Source organism: Pseudophryne corroboree, chromosome 10 (assembly GCF_028390025.1).
Source record: "Pseudophryne corroboree isolate aPseCor3 chromosome 10, aPseCor3.hap2, whole genome shotgun sequence".
In the NCBI taxonomy this organism is placed as follows: domain Eukaryota; kingdom Metazoa; phylum Chordata; class Amphibia; order Anura; family Myobatrachidae; genus Pseudophryne; species Pseudophryne corroboree.
The window spans coordinates 162,932,040-162,949,475 of NC_086453.1; the positions used below are offsets into that span (position 1 = coordinate 162,932,040).

A 17,436-nucleotide genomic window follows, 5' to 3' on the forward strand; every position below is an offset into this window, starting at 1 on the left:
CCTTGAGTTCTCTCATTCGGTGCTGCAGAGTCATCCGCACTCTCCCGCCCGTTTGGGAGCTTTGGTATAATCCCCATGGTCCTTACGGAGTTCCCAGCATCCACTAGGACGTCAGAGAAAATAAGATTTTACTCACCGGTAAATCTATTTCTCGTAGTCCGTAGTGGATGCTGGGCGCCCATCCCAAGTGCGGATTGTCTGCAATACTTGTACAAAGTTATTGTTACAAATATCGGGTTGTGATGGCAAGCCATCTGTTCAGAGGCTCAATTTGTTATCATACTGTTAACCGGGGTTCCTATCACGAGTTATACGATGTGATTGGTGTGGCTGGTATGGGTCTTACCCGGGATTCGAAATCCTTCCTTATTGTGTCAGCTCTTCCGGGCACAGTGTCCTAACTGAGGCTTGGAGGAGGGTCATAGGGGGAGGAGCCAGTGCACACCAGATAGTCCTAAATCTTTCTTTAGATGTGCCCAGTCTCCTGCGGAGCCGTCTATTCCCCATGGTCCTTACGGAGTTCCCAGCATCCACTACGGACTACGAGAAATAGATTTACCGGTGAGTAAAATCTTATTTTAACACTATAGATGGTTTATTGCAGAGGTTCTCAAACTCAGTCCTCAAGGCACCCTAACGGTCCAGGTTATAGGTATATTTGTGGCTCAGCACAGATGGTTAAATCAAACTGACAGAGGTGCTAATTAAGTCACCTGTGGCCAAGCATAGATATACTTAAAACCTGGACTGTTGGAGTGCCTTGAGGACTGCGTTTGAGAACCTCTGGTCTATAGTATAGACTGTATCAAACATATTTAAATAATGTAATAAGTGGTCAGGAAAAGGTTAAACATACTATAATAAATAAATAAATACACAAACCTAATAGAACCGGTACTGCACTTTCGAAGCACAGATTCTCCCACCACATGGTAAGGCTTCTATCTCTTCTTCCTGGTAGCTATTCTCTGGTACAGTGTACTAATTGAGGACTCACACAGCAAACTTGGTAGAAGAAGCTGTTACCACTGGGCATGTGCAGCAGCTCTGCTCTGTCTATTCACCTACATGATGTGGCAGCAGCTCTAGTAAATGTATTATATACCATTGCTATTGTTGTCATATTTTGAGCCACTTGCCAAGAGGAGGGGGGTTACCGGGCAACTGGAACTCCCCACCCCTGTGTTTTCCTATGTAAAGGGATGCCTCTGTCTAATCTATATTTAAAATAAAAAAGGTGAAATCTAGAAAAAGCATCATGGATGGTGATGTTGGTTGGATCCACATTTGAAGAATGGTCTTCCTAGTGGCTGCAGAGACCGCTAAAAGCAGTCTACAACCACCTAAAGAAACCCTGGTACTGTACTTTGTGGTAAAATGGCAAAAATAGCCCATTCTGCAGTCAGGTGGATATACTGTAATTTACCAAGGTGTTAGAAAAACACCCAATGTTTAACCAAAATCTTTTAATGATTGTACAATCCTGTAGACCAGAGGTTCTCAAACACGGTCATCAAGGCACCCCAACGGTCCAGGTTTTAAGTTTATCCATGCTTAGCCACAGGTGACTTAATTAGCACCTCAGTGAATTTGATTTAATCATCTGTGCTGAGCTATGGCTATACCTAAAACCTGGACCATTGGGGTGCCATGAGGACCACGTTTGAGAACATCTGCTTTAGATATTTTAATAGATCGGGATCAGTATGATATCCCGGCTGTCGGGATCCCGGTGGTCAGCAGACCTACGCCGGAATCCCAAGAAAATATACACTGGCGCCGGCTATAAATCAAATGTTGATGGACAGTATACCAATAAAAAGTATAAACAATGATTTATTTAAACAATCATAACAGATTCTAATCCTTAAAAAGTAGCAATTGCTCAGAATGGTGAGTTGAGTATAAAAAAAATACAAGGTACCACTGGTTATTCCCTTTTAAATGTAATGTCCACAACTTCTGGCTAGGGCTCTATTCCACTTTGCTCACAAGTTCAATTAGTGAAATAAATTGTTACCAGACTTGCTTCCGGAAAAAGTCCCCCTAGGTATCTCTTACATGAAGATCCAAATTGGCAAACAGGGATACGTCCGGGTCTGTAAGTGACATGTGCTGGAATTTTATCCGGTGGATGCAAAAGAGTCCATGACGCCAGAGATGTTGGTAGGGAAATATACCTTGTGGTCCTTAGAAATGTAGCTCAACGCATTTCGCTGGTCTAGTAACTGCCAGCTTCCTCAGGAGCATAAAACCAGTGTCTTACTGATACCCTTTATATACCCTGACAATCAAGGGACAACAAAAAACATCTGTTGTTTCCATTCTGATATATTAAATAATATTTCACAAAACTTGGTTTAAGTAGCAGCAGAAAGCAATCACTAATACACCCAAATTGAACACTATGTTTATTTTTAAAAACGAGGTTTGAAAATTATATAAAACATTAAAAACAATTACTAAAACTGATGTCATGTGATCGGCTCCGGTCACATGACCATTATTAACCAATGGACACTATTTGCGGGATGTTTGTAAGTTCCCGCCTGTGATCACGTCACAGCGTCCGGTCACGTGATCCCAGGGACGAACCAAATCACCTCCGTGTGGTCCACAGACACGTAAGTGATGGCGCGCTAAATGGAGCGCAGCGCATGCCGTTAGGAAATAGACGCTGCGCTCCATACTTAGTGGAACACAGCGTTAACATTTATTAGAAATGTACCCATTCTTAAAGGGATATATTTGATAAACACAAAAAGGAGAGAGATTGTATATAAATATAGAACTATTCAACCTTCTAGTGGGAAGCATAAATTTTAGCATAGGATAACAATCCTAAACATGCCGTATATACTCGAGTATAAGCCGACTTTTTCAGCACTTTTTTTGGTGCTGAAAAAGCCACCTCGGCTTATACTCGAGTCAGTGGCAGTGCAGTGTGACAGGCAGAGCAGTGTGAAGGAGGGACACGGCGCGCACAGCACGCGCCTCTCCTGTGTCCCTCCTGCATCTCCGGCGGCAGCGGCGGGTCTATTAAAGGAAGTACCTGTTCGTGACCTCTGATCACGAACCGGCACTTACTTTAATAGACCCGCCGGAGATGCAGGAGAGGCGCGCGCTGTGCGCTCCGTGTCCCTCCTTCAGAAGACAGCGCGGGATCGACGGAGAGGTAAGTAACAGGCACTGGGGGAGCATATTTGGCACTTGGGGAGGGGGCATATGTGGCAGCATGAGGGGCATATGTGGCAGCATGAGGGGCATATCTGGCAGCATGAGGGTATATCTGGCAGCATGAGGGGCATATCTGGCAGAATGAGGGCATATCTGGCACATCTGGCACTGTGGGGCATATATGGCAGCATGAGGGGCATATCTGGCAGCATGAGGGCATATCTGGCACTGTGGGGCATATATGGCAGCATGAGGGGCATATCTGGCAGCATGAGGGGCATATCTGGCACATCTGGCACTGTGGGGCATATGTGGCAGCATGAGGGGCATATCTGGCAGCATGAGGGCATATCTGGCAGCATGAGGGCATATCTGGCACTGTGGGGCATATTTGGCAGCATGAGGGCATATCTGGCACTGTGGGGCATATTTGGCAGCATGAGGGCATATCTGGCACATCAGGCACTGTGGGGCATATCTGGCAGTATGAGGGCATATCTGGCACTGTGGGGGCATATCTGGCACTGAGGGCTGTGTACGGCTAGAAAAAAAGGGCAATGGTGCGCTTCAAATATTGTGTAAAATTATGTTATACTATAATCGGTGTCTGTTTTTACTCTATACTGCAATCAGTAAACAAAGAGTCTGCTTTACTTTGAATATAATTTTTACTACAATTAATGACAAAATAAAAACACTTAAAAACTTTAAAAATCAAAGAATCAATTAATATGTTCCACACACTCTAATCGGAAGCATTTAGTATCCTATAGCACTGTAAAAGATATTTAGCAACAGTGTAATCATAAAATTGATAGCAACAATGTAATTCACATGACACTAAACAGACCCCTCCAATCTGTTACATCAAAATGTGTCAAGACTGTATCAAGTGCTGACAATTTATATTACAAGTCTCTCAAGTCCTCCTGCTACTGGCGTCCCAGTGCAGAGGATTACTGCTGTATATTTAACCGAACCTGCGGGAATGTCCAGTAATACGGGGCAGGCATCCAGAGAGATACACGTCCTTTGCAGCTTACAGCCAAAACGCCTACCGCCGGCACTAATTCAATGTAGTTGTTAATTTCAGTCCTGGCGGGCGGGTGGGCGGGCGGGGTTGTGCACGCCTGCGCACAAACATACACACACATTGATTCCACTCAAAATATGGGGATACACCAGTTATAGAACCAATCTCGGATTCTGATAAATTCGAACAAGATGCATAAATCCTGAAAACATTTAGTTTTCATTGTATTGTATTTAATTCAATGCTCTCATTTAACCCATCAGGGTATAGAGAGACGAATTTTAGTATCCAATATTTCTGCTGCGGGGTACACTGAGCTGCACAAGGAATGGACAATGGGGTGTAGATTAGGATCTTGATCCGAGGCACCAACAGGCTCAAAGCTTTGACTGTTCCCAGAATGCATAGCGCCGCCTCCTATATCACCCCGCCTCCCTGCACAGGATCTCAGTTTTGTAGTTGGTGCTGTAGTAGCAGGCACTCCAGGCAGCCCTAAGAAGAGCTTTTTTTCTGAGGAAAAAAGTGAAGACTTCAAGGGCAGCGGCAGTGTTACATGTCAGTGGACATTCACAGCTGCAGCTCCGGCTCTCCCCAGCGGCGCAGTACACTCCCGAGCCCTGGTTGCCGGGTAACTACAGCAGGAGGCTCCGGTTTTCTTCTTGTCAGGCACACATGACAGAGGCTCTCCGGGATCGCGTGGCCGCGCTTCGGAAGGTGGTAAGTGGGTCCCGCTTGCGGGACCCGGTCTTTATCGCGATCCAGCACGGTCAGTGGGAGGCGGTCCGCGCACGCTGGCGGTGGACACTGTGGCAGTACAGGCGATCCCACTAGATCACCAGGGCATGGGACAGGTCATGTTTTCTCTATAAACCGTTTTATTAGAGCCCGCAGTACCCTGTGGTTTTTGCCAGCAGGGGGATAGAGCTTGGACCTGAAGCCCCTCCCCCAGCACAAGGGCGCCATTTTCTGCAAATGTTCCCGCCCTGGAGCTGCATATCTATCTCTCCCTCACTCCTGGCAGTGTCTGTGGTGACATTATCCCTCAGCTCACTGTTCCTGGGAATGCTTGGGCAAATCCTCCTATGTAAAGCCGCCTGGTTGTCAGTGCTGTGACTTTACAAGACACTTAAGTATTCTACCTGCCTTTTTTAGTCAGTGTTAGTTAAGAAAGAGTGCATTTAGTCAGGGTTTCCTAGTACAATTACCCTGTGATATACATCCAGTTCTTACTGTGTACTGTTATATCTATTGTTATATAGCTGTGTAAGCTAGTCCAGTGCAGTATTATTGTTCGTAATGACCTGTGCATTGTACAAACTGTGACTATTTGTGTGTGCATTTGATAGATGAGTGGTGTCTCTTTCGTGTCTTTCACTCAACTTGCTATCCCTATATTCTATAACCTGAGGGGGCTTGGTGCGTCAGGTTTTATCTAATATAGGATTTTCACAAAGATATACTGTATTACGTATTTTTCTCTGTGATTTAGTCACCATATCTCTCCTTTATCTCTGCTGGTGCTGACTACACTGCACAGGGGTTTGGGCTAGAGGTATTGTGCTACTGACAAATTGTACTGTGTTACCTGATACTGCAAGTTATATCATGTCTGCTTCTGAGGGTAACGGTTCTGGGGCTGAACACACTGCCGGTGTTGCTGAAGCCGCAGATACCTATGAGAAGAATATAGCAGCTTTGGGCTCTGGTTCTGGGGGCTCCTTGCCCCCCCAGTGGGACGGTGGCAACGGGGGCAAATAATGACCCGCCGTGGGCCGCTTTTTCCACGCTTCTGCATACGCTAGTTCATAAACTAACACCTCCTATGGGACCCCCAATGCCGGTACAACCGTTTGTGATCCCTGCAGCTAACCCGCCGTGGGCGGACGATTTATCTGCTCAAATAAAGAAGCTGAACCAGTCCCTGACTACTAAAAAGTCTGACCGTCACTCGCCTACGTCCAAGGGGTCCTCTAAGCGAGCGTTTGTCTCCTCACAATCCACTGCTGTCACTGACACCTCGTCGGATGAAGACGGCACTTACACTGACCCCACAGGTTCTGACTCAGATACGGCTGATGGGGAGGGTGGTTCACATGTGGATGTTCCTGATCTTTTGGAGGCTATTAAGTTAATTTTACAGATTACGGATGATCCCAAGCCATCCGTTCCTCCTAAGAAACCAGATAGGTTCAAGCGTCAGAAGGTGATTAATCAAGTTTTACCTCACTCTGACCACCTAATTTATATACGTCAGGAACCCTGGGAAAACCCGGGTACAAAGTTTGTGCCTCAAAAGAAGATGCTGGCTCGCTATCCCCTTGCGCCAGAGCTGTCTAAGAATTGGGAAACGCCTCCTCCAGTGGACTCACATGTGGCTAGGATGGTGGTTTCCTCAGCTCTGCCGGTCACCACCGTTACGTCTCTAAAAGAGCCTACGGATAAACGGGTGGAGGGTTGTCTGAAAGCGATTTACACCCTCACGGGTGCTCCACAAAGGCCCACTATTGCAGCTACTTGGGCTGCAGAGGCCATTGAAGCATGGGCCTTGGAGTTAGATGCTGAAATCTCCTCTGACCATGCTAGACAATGCTTGTCTTATATTGTCACAGCTTCTCTTTATATTAAAGAGGCGTCTTCTGATGCTGGTATCCTGGCAGCCAAGGCCTCTACTACGTCAGTCCTGGCTCGCCGGATATTGTGGCTGAGATCCTGGTCTGTGGAACTGGACTCTAGAAAAAGCCTAGAAAAAGCCTGGAGGTACTCCCTTTTAAGGGAGATATTCTGTTTGGGGAGGATTTAAATAAGATTGTGGCTGACTTGGCTACTGCCAAAACTGCCTGTCTGCCAAGTACCGCTCCTTCTGTGTTGAAGGCTAAAGGTACTTCTTTTCGACCCTTTCGTCCTTCAGGTAAAGCAAAAGGTCAGGCGTACAACAAGCAGGCCCGCACTTCCAAACCTGGTAAGCCTAAGCCCAAAAGAGCCTGGGCGGCCCGTCAGCCAGCTTCCAAGACAGATAAGCCTGCCGCATGATGGGGCAGGCCTCCCTCTGGGGGATCCCAGGGTGGGGGTCCGGCTTCTAGGGTATATCCAGGAATGGTTGAAGACCGCTTCAGATGCCTGGGTATGGGAAGTCGTCACTCGAGGTTACGCCATAGCCTTCAAAAACCGACCCCCTCATCGATTTTGCCAGATAGATGTCCCGTTGGTCAAGACAAAGGCAAACACTCTACATTCAGTGGTACAGACCTTCCTGGATATAGGAGTCGTAGTACAGGTGCCTCTTGCGCAGTGGGGCCGGGAGTACTATTCTCCGCTGTTTCTAGTCCCGAAACCGAATGGGTCCTCCTGGCCCATTCTCAACCTCAAGGCATTGAACAGGTTTGTGAAGGTTTCCAAGTTCCGGATGGAAACCCTTCGCTCTATAATTCTGGCCTTGGAACCTGGGGACTTCATGGTCTCCCTGGATATACAGGATGCTTACCTGCATATTCCTACAGCAGTGTCTCATCAGCAATACCTGAGATTTGCGATTGGCTACTGCCATTACCAGTTTTGGGCATTACCTTTTGGTTTAACAACGGCTCCGCGAGACTTTACAAAAGTCATGGCGGTGATGACAGTGGTACTCCGCCGTCAAGGGGTCAGGATACTGCCGTATTTGGACGACTTGTTAATCCTGGCAAATTCCCCAGAACTTCTCCTGCATCATCTAGATGTGACGGTCCGGTTTCTGCAAGCCCACGGGTGGCTCATCAACTGGAAGAAGACATCCCTGATCCCTGCTCAGAACATGGTGCATCTGGGAGCACTATTGGACACTTACAACCAGTGGTTGTTCCTGTCTCAGGAGAAAGTCCTGAAACTTCAGGACAGGATTCGTTGCTTACCTTTCTCGTCCGCAAGTGTCGATACATTCGGCGATGCAGATGCTGGGCCTCATGGTGTCAGCATTCGACATGGTGGAGTACGCTCAATTTCACTCTCGCACTCTAAAGAGGCTGATTCTAGCCAAATGGGACGGCCTGCCTCAACGGATCAGGTCTCAAATGATCTCATTGACTCCGGAGGTCCGTCTGTCGCTGCTCTGGTGGCTCCAGGACCAACAACTGTGCCGGGGCCGTCCGTTCTGGATATCCAACTGGGCCCTGTTGACGACAGATGCCAGTCTAAGAGTTTGGGGTGCAGTGCTGGAGCAACACTCCCTTCAGGGGCGGTGGACCAAGGAGGAATCTCTCCTCTCGATCAATATTCTGGAGTCGCGGGCAGTCTTCAATGCCTTGAACCTAGCCCAGCATTTAATTCAGAACCATCCTGTTCAAATACAGTCGGACAACGCCACAACAGTGGCTTACATAAATCATCAAGGCGGCACTCGAAGCCGCCTAGCAATGAAGGAAGTCTCACGGATACTACAGTGGGCAGAACGCCATCTACCGGCCATATCAGCAATATTCATTCCGGGAGTCCTGAATTGGGAAGCGGACTTTCTCAGTCATCAGGACATGCATGTCGGCGAGTGGGGCCTCCATCCAGAAGTGTTTCAACTCCTAGTGGAAAGGTGGAGCCTTCCAGATGTAGATCTGATGGCGTCTCGACACAATCACAAGGTTCCGGTCTTCGGAGCAAGGACAAGGGATCCTCAAGCAGCATTCGTGGATGCGCTGGCAGTACCGTGGAGGTTTCGGCTGCCGTACGTGTTCCCTCCGGTGTCACTACTGCCCAGGGTAATTCGGAAGTTCAAGCAAGAAAAAGGAATTCTGCTTCTCATAGCTCCAGCATGGCCCAGACGGCACTGGTTCTCAGAAACAACGGGTGTGGTCTATTGGAAAGGCAAAAGACAAAAAGCAACTATATGCCTCTTCCAGGGCACACTTGAAAATTGAAATTGTGAAATTATTAATACATAACTTTTATTATAGTATACTTAAAAAAGGCGAGAGCAAGCATTCATAATCTAAGAGCATTAATACTCATACACATTGATATTCATATTTTAGGCGAAATAATGGTGTAAGTGAGCGAAAATAAGTGGTCCCTCATTCCAGAAAGGACGTATTCATATTCTCTATAATAGAGATTCTAATAGAATGAGGTTACTCCCTCGGGTCTGATAGGGTCCAATAATTATTGGAACCTAGGGTCAATTCCTGACCGTGGGTCCTGAGGTTATATTGTGCGTGGGAGAATAAAATACCTACGGTACCTAGTATTCCCTGGTGGTTCCCCATCCAGGTACTGACCAGGCCCTGCAGTGCTTGGCTTCCAAGATCAGACGAGTTTGGGCATACTCAGTGCGGTCTGACCGTAGGTGGATAAGTCTCCCAGGTGCACCGTATTCCAAATATGTGGGGACCCACAGGTGTCAGTAACAGTATCGGTAAGTATTGGGCTGGTTAATTTATCAAAAAATTGTCAAGAAATCAAGTTGTGGTAAGGATATTTCATTACTGTAAGCTATCTCTTTGCATTGCATTCACTGATAATGAAAAGCCTCACCCTTGTGGCCTTGTAACAATTTGTTCAAAAAATATATATAATAGCCAAAGGGTTAACAAAAACCACACATAGGAGGTAATGCCAAATTAACATAGACAGAAGTATTGAACACAAGTATGTATTTTTCTCAAATGAAATGGGGAACACTGTAAAAGAATATTCTGCTAGATGTCCTATAGGCACTGGTTCTCAGACCTGCAAGGCCTATAGTCAGAGCGTCCAATTCTACTTCCACAACGCCCAGACCTCCTCGTTCAGGGCCCCTGTGTCTACCAGGACCTAGCCCGGCTGTCTTTGACGGCGTGGCTCTTGAAGCTACCGTCTTAAGGGCTAAAGGGTTTTCTGAGGCGGTCATTCAAACTATGTTGCGGTCCCAGAAACCGGCTTCGGCTCGGATTTACTATAGGGTCTGGCATTTTTACTTTGGTGCGCATCTAATGATTATGACGCTTCCAAGTTTAGTATAGCCAAGTTGTTGGCTTTTCTTCAGCAGGGCCTGGACTTAGGCCTGCGTCTGGCCTCCCTCAAGGTTCAAATATCTGCCTTGTCGGTGTGGTTTCAGAGAAAAATTGCGACCTTACCTGATGTGCATACCTTTACTCAGGGCGTGTTGCGTATCCAACCTCCCTATGTCCCGCCTGTGGCTCCTTGGGACTTGTCGTGGTTTTGGAGGCGTTACAAGAGTCTTCGTTTGAACCTCTTGGTTCAGCTGACCTTAAGTGGCTTTCCCTTAAGGTGGTGTTTCTGCTGGCTATTGCTTCAGCTAGAAGAGTGTCGGATTTGGGTGCCTTGTCCTGTAGTTCCCCATATCTGATATTTCACCGTGACCGGGCGGTTCTTAGGACTCGTCCCGGCTATCTACCTAAGGTGGTTTCTTCGTTCCACCTTAATCAGGAGATTGTAGTTCCGGCACTTGTTTCTCCTGATCTGTCTCCCAAAGAGCAGTCTTTGGATGTGGTATGGGTTCTCCGTATCTATGTGAAGAGAACTGCTCCTATTAGGAAATCTGATTCTCTTTTTGTTGTGTTTGGGTTTCACAAACGTGGCTGGCCTGCTCACAAGCAAACTCTGGCCAGATGGATTAGAATGGTGATTGCACTTGCTTATGTGAAGGCTGGTCTCTCTGCTCCTGATCACATTAAGGCCCATTCTACTCGGTCTGTTGGACCTTCTTGGGCGGCCTAAAGTGGTGCGACCCTTGAACAATTGTGCAAGGTGGCTACGTGGTCCTCTGTGAACACGTTCCTAAGGTTCTATGCCTTCAATACTGCCGCTTCCCAGGATGCTTTCTTTGGACGCCAGGTTCTTGTGTCCGCTACAGTGCGTCCCCTCCCATAAGGAACTGCTTTAGGACATCCCCATTGTCCATTCCTTGTGGAGCCCAGTGCACCCCGCAGCAGAAAACAAGTTTTTTGGTAAGAACTTACCTTTGTTAAAACTCTTTCTGCGAGGTACACTGGGCTCCACAAGGCGCCCACCCTGACACACTTAGCTTCTTTGGGTTGGTATGGCATTAGCCGCTGACACGTCTCCTGTCGTGAGAATGCGGTGTTGTGGCTACTAACCGTTGTCATCTCTTTTCCTGCTACTGCATTGGACTGGTTAACTAAAAACTGAGATCCTGTGCAGGGAGGCGGGGTGATATAGGAGGCGGCGCTATGCATTCTGGGAACAGTCAAAGCTTTGAGCCTGTTGGTGCCTCGGATCAAGATCCTACTCTACACCCCATTGTCCATTCCTTGTGGAGCCCAGCGTACCTCGCAGAAAGAGTTTTAACAAAGGTAAGTTCTTACCATAAAACTTGTTATTTCTCTTGAGCACAGCCTGCTGAACCTATCCCCCCCTAGGTGTGGGGGCGACGTGTTCAATACAGACTAAAGAAAGACTCTTTGGATCCCCTGAGTGGGTCTGTGTGAAATGTCTCGATACACTATGCTTCTCATATTTCTTAATAATATTCCTGCAGTGCTCCATGAACCTAACATGCATGGGTCTGGTAGTCCTCCCAACATAGTGGAGGCCGCACCCACAGGTTAGTAAATAAATTACATAGTTCGTATAGCAGTTCATAAAAGATTTCAACTTGTATTGCTCATTGTTACCTGGTAGGGTCAAAGAACATGTTTTTCTAGGCATATATGTGCAAGTTGTACACCGCGACTTTCCGCAGTTGAAACACCCGATGGGTTTGGTAGATAGCCACTTGCACCCTATGGGTATCTCATTCTTTCTCTCAGTGGGATCTAAATAGGTTGGAGCTAGTATGGTTTTTAAAGATTTGTTTTTATTAAAGATCACCATAGGTTTAGGGGGGAGCACTTGGTTAAGGGTACGGTCTTGTTTTAAAACTCTATACTTTTTAGAGATGATGGATCTGATTTCTTGAGCTGAGTTATTATATTTGCACACAAAGGCTAATTGTCTCTCATTGTTGGCACTAGCTGTATCATTTCCATTTCTTTTATCCTGAATCTTAGGGGCAAGTAATTTCATTCTATCCATATGATACACATTGTCTCAGAGAATCCATTAATACATTCGCCTGTGATGAAAACGTGTCGATGTTAGAACAATTTCATCTAAGTCGCATCATCTGCCCCCTGGGAATGTTTTGTTTCCAAGGGGCATGATGCGCACTATCAAACGCCGGAATCCCGACAGTTGGAACCCCGCAGCGTGTCTGCTCGCCACGCATCGGGCCCGATGGCGACCACATACCAACAGATCTGCCCTGTAAGAACCACATTTGATCCATTTCAAAATGTATAAATGGGGATAAATAGGCCCTATGGTAGATTGTTTAAAAAAATTCCACATAACTGGTGTATGAACATCTTTAACACACATGATCACCAGAACAGGAATCTACTCTTGTTTATCAGAGATGCAATAATGCAGTTGTTGAAGAGTTAATACAGAGTTTGGTAAAATAAATTGATAATAATACTGGAATAACATCCACAAACAAAAATATATAGTACATGCTGCGTTAACAGAGTCAATGTATAACTCATTTTGTTTGTCAGTCACTTGACTTGGAGAGTTCATTAGTTGCAGTCTTGCTTCGATGTTTCTCATTTTAATAAAATAAATTCCAATCTTTCAGGTTACCTACAGAAGTGCAATCCAGGCAAGTCCACAGCACATAAGGATCTTTTCCAGTCAGAAAATATTTTTTCATTTTGTAACCATACAATTTTCCAATATTAACCAATTTAACACGAGGAAACCCCCGAATCCTCATGTGTGTGTCTAATTTGACATCAGTAGTTTCATCAGATGAATTCATTGTCATAGAAGGTTTTCTCTTTAAAACACAGGTGTCCAAAATTACCATGTATAGTTAATAATTATTAATGAATACCTGTTCAATTCTTTTAAAACAACAAAAAACATAAACAAATCTTAGTAGAGTCAATATAGTAAGCACAACTCTAAAGGCCCCCATACATCAGCAATCACAAAACAAACAATCTGCAGATTCTAAGATTTTTTCTCTTATGTCCTAGAGGATGCTGGGGACTCCGTAAGGACCATGGGGAATAGATGGGCTCCGCAGGAGACATGGGCACTAAAAAGTACTTTAGGTATGGGTGTGCACTGGCTCCTCCCTCTATGCCCCTCCTCCAGACCTCAGTTTAATACTGTCCCCAGAGGAGACTGGATACACTACAGGGAGCTCTCCTGAGCTTCCTGTAAAAAAGTATTTTGTTCGGTTTTTTATTTTCAGGGAGACCTGCTGGCAACAGGCTCCCTGCATCGTGGGACTGAGTAGAGAGAAGCAGACCTACTTAAATGTTAAGCTCTGCTTCTTAGGCTACTGGACACCATTAGCTCCAGAGGGAGTCAGAACGCAGGTCTCCCCTAGCGGTTCGTCCCGGAGCCGCGCCACCGTCCTCCTCGCAGAGCCGGAAGATAGAAGCCGGGTGAGTATACGAAGGCAGAAGACTTCAAAGGCGGCAGAAGACATCAGATCTTCAGTGAGGTAACGTGCAGCGGTAACGCTGCGCGCCATTGCTCCCACGGACACACACACAGCGGACACTGTTGGCTGCAGGGCGCGGGGGGGGGGCGTCCTGGGCAGCAATGTGGACCTCGACACTGGCAATAGGTACATACTCATTTTTGAGTATTAATTCAGACCCCCGCCAGTTTAAAGAAACAGCGGGACCAAAGCCCGCCACTGCGGGGGCGGGGCTTCTCCCTCAGCACTCACCAGCGCCATTTTCTCCACAAGCACACGCTGAGAAGCTGGCTCCCCGGACTCTCCCCTGCTGATCACCGGTGACGGAGGGTTTTAAAGAAGGAGGGGGGGCACATAATTTGGCGCAGTGAATAGCGCTGTGTCTGGGTAATATTTTTTCTTTTCCCAGGGTTATTGGCGCTGGGTGTGTGCTGGCAGACTCTTTCTCTGTCTCTCCAAAGGGCCTTTTGGGGGAACTGTCTCCAGATAGAGTTTTCCCTGAGCAGTGCCGTAACTAGGCATTTTAGCGCTGTGTGCAAGAAACGACAGTGGCGCCCCCCCCCCCCATGTAAGATAGGGGCAGTGCGCGCCGTAGTTGCGCGAAAAATTTATAGGGGCGTGGCTTCACGGGGAAGGGGCGTGGCCACAAAATAATAGCAATTCATACTACGGTGCACAGTAGTCTACATTATTCAAATTACGCTGCACAGTAGCGCCACTACACCAGGTAGAGCCCCTTTTATACATTACAGCAGACAGCGTCCCCCTTTTTACACATTACAGCAGACAGTCCCCCTTTTTACACATTGCGGCAGCCAGTCCCCCTTTTTACACATTGCGGCAGCCAGTCCCCCTTTTTACACATTGCGGCAGCCAGGCCCCCTCTTTACACATTGCGGCAGCCAGTCCCCCTTTTTACACATTGCGGCAGCCAGGACCCCTTTTTACACATTGCGGCAGCCAGGACCCCTTTTTACACATTGCGGCAGCCAGGCCCCCTCTTTACACATTGCTGCAGCCAGGCCCCCTCTTTACACATTGCGGCAGCCAGGCCCCCTCTTTACACATTGCGGCAGCCAGTCCCCCTTTTTACACATTGCGGCAGCCAGTCCCCCTTTTTACACATTGCGGCAGCCAGGCCCCCTTTTTACACATTGCGGCAGCCAGTCCCCCTTTTTACACATTGCGGCAGCCAGTCCCCCTTTTTACACATTGCGGCAGCCAGGCCCCCTCTTTACACATTGCGGCAGCCAGGCCCCCTTTTTACACATTGCGGCAGCCAGTCCCCCTTTTTACACATTGCGGCAGCCAGTCCCCCTTTTTACACATTGCGGCAGCCAGGCCCCCTTTTTACACATTGCGGCAGCCAGGCCCCCTTTTTACACATTGTGGCAGCCAGTCCCCCTTTTTACACATTGCGGCAGCCAGTCCCCCTTTTTACACATTGCGGCAGCCACTCCCCCTTTTTACACATTGCGGCAGCCAGTCCCCCTTTTTACACATTGCGGCAGCCAGGCCCCCTTTTTACACATTGCGGCAGCCAGGCCCCCTTTTTACACATTGTGGCAGCCAGTCCCCCTTTTTACACATTGCGGCAGCCAGTCCCCCTTTTTACACATTGCGGCAGCCAGTCCCCCTTTTTACACATTGCGGCAGCCACTCCCCCTTTTTACACATTGCGGCAGCCAGTCCCCCTTTTTACACATTGCGGTGCGGCAGACGGTGTCCCCCTGAGAGAGAGAGAGAGAGAAAGAGATATACTTACCATCTCCCTGCTGGCAGTCAGGCTCCTCGTGCAGCTCCCTCGGTGCAGGCAGTGAGGTGAGAAGGAGGAGGAGGGAGGGGGAGCAGGGAGCCGCAGCAGCGCTATGTCATTGGTAGTAAGCGCCGCTGCAGCATCCCCCTCTCCTTCCGTATTGGCTGCCCGGCGCTGCTGTGGATGCTGGGATGGAGGAACCGCATCCCAGCATCCACAGCAGCGCCGGGCAGCCAATACAGAAGGAGAGGGGGATGCTGCAGCGGCGCTTACTACCAATGAAATAGCGCTGCTGCGGCTCCCTGCTCCCCCTCCCTCCTCCTCCTTCTCCGCTGCCCGGCGCTGGTCTCTTCTCCCTCCACAGCGCGGCGCACACAGCAGAGGCGGCATGTAATGAATCAATTTGACTCAACATGCCGCTGGCCGTGCGCCCTCAGGGCAACTGCGCTGTGTGCCAAGCCCACTTGGCACACACGTAGTTACGGCCCTGTCCCTGAGTGAGTGGTGTGTCAGTATGTGCGTGTCGGCATGTCTGAAGCGGAAGGCTCTCTTAGGGATGAGTTGGAGCGTATGAGTGTGGTGTCTCCGTCGGCAACACCGACACATGACTGGATGGAAATGTGGAATATTTTAAATGCAAATGTTAATTTCTCTAACGTCCTAGTGGATGCTGGGGACTCCGAAAGGACCATGGGGATAGCGGCTCCGCAGGAGACTGGGCACAAAGTAAAAGCTTTAGGACTAGCTGGTGTGCACTGGCTCCTCCCCCTATGACCCTCCTCCAAGCCTTAGTTAAGATTTTGTGCCCGAACGAGAAGGGTGCAATCTAGGTGGCTCTCCTGAGCTGCTTAGAGTAAAAGTTTAAATAGGTTTTTTTATTTTCAGTGAGACCTGCTGGCAACAGGCTCACTGCATCGAGGGACTAAGGGGAGAAGAAGCGAACTCACCTGCGTGCAGAGTGGATTGGGCTTCTTAGGCTATTGGACATTAGCTCCAGAGGGACGATCACAAGCCCAGCCATGGATGGGTCCCGGAGCCGCGCCGCCGGCCCCCTTACAGAGACAGAAGAGTGAAGAGGTCCGGAAAATCGGCGGCAGAAGACGTCCTGTCTTCAATAAGGTAGCGCACAGCACCGCAGCTGTGCGCCATTGCTCTCAGCACACTTCACACTCCGGTCACTGAGGGTGCAGGGCGCTGGGGGGGGGGGGGGCGCCCTGGGACCCAATGAAAATACCTTAAATGGCTAAAAATACATCACATATAGCTCCTGGGCTATATGGATGTATTTAACCCCTGCCAGTTTTCCACAAAAAAGCGGGAGAAAGGCCGCCGAGAAGGGGGCGGAGCCTATCTCCTCAGCACACAAGCGCCATTTTTTCCTCACAGCTCCGTTGGAGGAAGGCTCCCTGACTCTCCCCTGCAGTCCTGCACTACAGAAACAGGGTAAAACAAGAGAGGGGGGGCACTAAATTGGCATATTAATATATACAGCAGCTATATTAGGGAAAAACACTTATATAAGGTTATCCCTGTATATATATAGCGCTCTGGTGTGTGCTGGCAAACTCTCCCTCTGTCTCCCCAAAGGGCTAGTGGGGTCCTGTCCTCTATCAGAGCATTCCCTGTGTGTGTGCTGTGTGTCGGTACGCTGTGTCGACATGTATGAGGAGGAAAATGGTGTGGAGGCGGAGCAATTGCCTGTGTTAGTGATGTCACCCCCTAGGGAGTCGACACCTGACTGGATGGTCTTATGGAAAGAATTACGTGATAGTGTCGGCACTTTACAAAAGACTGTTGACGACATGAGACAGCCGGCAAATCAGTTAATACCTGTACAGGCGTCTCAAACACCGTCAGGGGCTATAAAACGCCCGTTACCTCAGGTCGATACAGACACTGACACGGACACTGACTCCAGTGTCGACGGTGAGGAAACAAACGTATTTTCCAGTAGGGCCACACGTTACATGATCACGGCAAGGAAGGAGGTTTTGAACATTTCTGATACTA

The 17,436-nt window shown here is 48.2% G+C and overlaps 1 protein-coding gene and 1 pseudogene across 6 annotated transcripts in view; both read right to left on the reverse strand.

Moving 5' to 3' along the window:
• LOC134966292 (NXPE family member 4-like) overlaps positions 1-17,436 on the reverse strand; it is a 642,982-nt gene that overhangs the window by 145,475 nt on the left and 480,071 nt on the right. The gene's annotated exons all lie outside the window — the stretch shown is intronic.
• On the reverse strand, positions 9,402-9,520 carry LOC134968044 (5S ribosomal RNA; annotated as a pseudogene).